The sequence below is a fragment of the Gallinula chloropus genome, assembly GCF_964237585.1.
Source record: "Gallinula chloropus genome assembly, contig: HAP1_SCAFFOLD_383, whole genome shotgun sequence".
Lineage (NCBI taxonomy): Eukaryota > Metazoa > Chordata > Aves > Gruiformes > Rallidae > Gallinula > Gallinula chloropus.
The window spans coordinates 1-3,286 of record NW_028168366.1 but is presented as its reverse complement, the minus strand read 5'-3'; the positions used below and the strand labels follow the sequence as shown (position 1 = coordinate 3,286).

General features: G+C 51.3%; 1 long non-coding RNA gene across 1 annotated transcript; it reads right to left on the bottom strand.

Annotated features, from left to right (window-relative positions):
- Positions 1–1,000: 1,000 nt before the first annotated feature.
- Positions 1,001–3,262, bottom strand: LOC311204565. The gene is made up of 3 exons (XR_014618073.1): positions 3,043–3,262; positions 2,175–2,271; positions 1,001–1,327 (listed from the first exon to the last, which is right to left on the bottom strand). It is a non-coding gene; the product is annotated as an uncharacterized lncRNA (long non-coding RNA).
- Between the last annotated feature and the right edge of the window lie 24 nt (positions 3,263–3,286).

The following is a 3,286-nucleotide window of genomic DNA, read 5'->3' as shown; positions in this document are numbered from 1 at the left end:
ACCGAGCGATCCCGCGAGGGCGGGGGGAGGGGTACCGGCGCCTCTCCGGGAGGGAGCGTCCGGTGACCTCACAGTGCCCCGGCCGACCCCGCGACGGGCGGCGGAACCCCCCCCTCACCGGGAGGGAGCGGCCGCCCCGCAATGGCGGCGTCCCTCGTTAAAGCGCCCTGCCGCTCGCGCTGCGCCGCCCGGCCGCAGTCCGCACGCAGCGGGCTCTGCGCGCACCCGCGCAGGAACGCGGCGAGTGTGCACGGAGGCAGCAGAACGCGGCGGCTTCCGTGCGCTGCGCCACCCGGGCGCAGTACCGCTGCGTGTCCGCAAGGCGGCAGCACCGAGGACCCCCGTGTTCGAATCCCCGCTCGGGCCTTTCCGCCAGTGCTCGTATCTCTCCGCCTCTGCTCGGCCCTTTTCGGCTCCCCCTGCCCCACTAATTACCCGTCTGCCGCTGACCTGCGCTCATTAACAACCCCCCATCTCCTCCAGCGAATTCAACCCCCCTCCCAACCCTACTGCGACCCCTCTGAGAGCCCTCGAACCCCACCATGGCCCCTGACCCCCTAGAAGACCCCCGAAGGAACCCCCAACACCCCAAAAATAGACCCTAGAGAGACCCCCCCAGAACCCCTCAGAGACACCCCCCCCCCCCTCAAAGAGCCCCCCCACGATCCCCTAAAAAGGCCCTTAGGGCCCCCCAACTCCCCAAAGAGCCCCCCCAAAAAACCCAGACCCCCCAAACAGACCCCATAAAGAACCCTAACCACCCCCCAAAAAACCTGAGACTCCTTAAAGACGCCCCCAAGCCCCTCACATCCCCCCCAAAATGAGACCCCATAAAGATCCCCTCAAAGAACCCCACACCCCCCCTTAGAGAACCCCCCCCAAAAGCCCTAGACCCCACCAAAAAGAGACCCTGTAAAGACCCCATAGTCCCCCAAAAAGAGCCAACCGCCCTGACTCAGCTGCTGCCAGCCCCATCGATGGAAAGATGCCACAACAACAGTGGCCTTGGCCACGCTTTCTTGGAAACAACTGGTTCCCTCATCACCTCTGAATAATAAAAATTCTAAGGCATTTTACAACAATGTCCAATACAACAGTAAACTGCTGCCAAGTATAACCCAGAAAATTGTTAGCCGGTTCTCCTCTGTCGAAACCGTTGCCAGCTTTGGGCTGAGATGCCTCCAAGGTTTGGTCACCTTCGTCTTCAGCCAACATTGCCAAGTCTCTTGGCTGTTCTTCTGGATCCCCTGGAAGAAGACTGGTAGACTGCCTGGAGAAGTGACTCAATCTGCTCTTCTGTTAGTCTTTCCTCACTTTCTTCCACCATCTGCAGGTCAAAAACCAATACATTGTTATTCAATCCATACTTCCTTCCTCAGCTCCAAACAGGAAGACTCAGCCCCAGTAAATACTGCTTTCAATGGATGCAAGACGTAGCCTGAACTCATCACAAAAGCATTTTACAAAGTGGAACTCTTGTAATATTTATAACAACACAAAACAAAAAAGCTCCCTTGTTAGCCACGACAGCTGGCATGCCACAGTGAGACCCTGCTTCTGTTACAAGGAGAACACCACGCTCAGAACAGGCTTTCCTCCTAAAGCCTCTCAGCCTAAGAAAAACCAAACCAAAATACCCAAAGAATTCCCACAAACTAGAAACCCCCACAAAGCCCAAAAACCAAAGAAGCCACAAACCCCCATTAAAGACACACACAAACCCCAGACCCCACAAGAAAAGCTGCGGGAACTCAAAACACCACAGAAGCCCCTAGCCCTCCCCCAAACCCGCAACCCACAGAACCCCAAAGCCTTCAAAAGTCAGAGAACCAAAACCCCCCCTTAGAACCCCAGTTAAAAAAAACAAACCAACAGAAAATCCTCACAAGCCCACACTAACCCCACAAATCCCAGAGCCTGTAAAAAAACCAACCCACCCAACCCCTATAGCCACAAAAACCAGGAAAAAAAAAAAAATCAGTAAAACTACAAACACCTTACCAACCTCCTTGGCTCATTTTCTGAGAGGAGCCTGCACCAGCAGACAGACTAACACATTTTAATCCTAAACTCGGTTCTCTGCGTTCTTTCTCTGCCCCTTCTCTACATCCTTTTCTTTCAACTTCCTCTTCCTACCCACAAGGCTGTCTAAACCAATGGATAGAAACACTAACCCAGGTAACAGTACATCCAGTTCAGATAAAGGCAATGAAATCACCAGCGCCAATACTACGACCTTCTTACAGGTACCACAAGCTCCCAAGAACTCACCTGTAACAGGAAAAGAGGAGAAACCATAGAGACCTTAAATGCAATACGCCAAAACCCGAAAGAGACTTATTCTTGTATATTGAATGTTAAAATCACATGCATAATTACAGAATTCTTTACAGCTGAAAAAATATTTTTAGAAGACGACCCTGACAGTCTACCTGCAACTGCTGCAAGATGTCTATAATAAACCCCCACAATTTTCTGTAATTAAAAAAAACAAAAACAAAAAAAAAAAAAACAGGGAAGAATGCAATCAATCATCCAGGTAATTCTGAGTTAACTGATGCCCTGAATGGGACAAGTCGAACCCAAGCTAACACCAGCCAGTTTACTGCAATGCTTGTCTAGCATACACGTATATAAATCAAAATGACATGTGGCTAGAGGCCAGGTGCAAAAAAAAATAAGACATTTGCACACCACAGCAGACAACCTGCCGAGGGCCACGATATGATATGCTGCAGCAGAGTCTTGTGGCTGTTCGCTCAAACACGCTGGTGGAATAGTCTGCATAACCGGCCCTGTGCACGATTTACATGGGGTTTTCTAAGCTATGCCTGATGTGGCTAAGGGATTTTTACTGGGCAATCCTGGTTTAAGACCAGTCTCGGCTCCTAAGGAATGCCAGCCAACAAAGATGTTTTCAGCCGTTAACAAGAGGAACAGAAATCCAACGACGAGCTGCTGCTTTTAAAACGTGGAGTCATCATTGTGACAAATGGCACCACACAGATCTCTGTTAACACATTTGTAGACAAAGTGGAAGACCTGGGGTTGGGGACAGCTGTGCAACTCAGCCTTCATTTCCCGAGGGCAGGTATGCTCCGTCAGCTGCTGCCAGGTGTCGTCGACAACAAGAAACGGGCTGCACTCTGCTGGCTTGTCCACCTCGAACTTCTCAGCGCAGAGCTGGCGAATATCTTCGGTGGTTATAGACAGTCTCACCAGGAAAGACCTTTCCTGTACATCCACAGTACACTCCCTGGAACGCAACATGAAGGTGGTTCTGTAG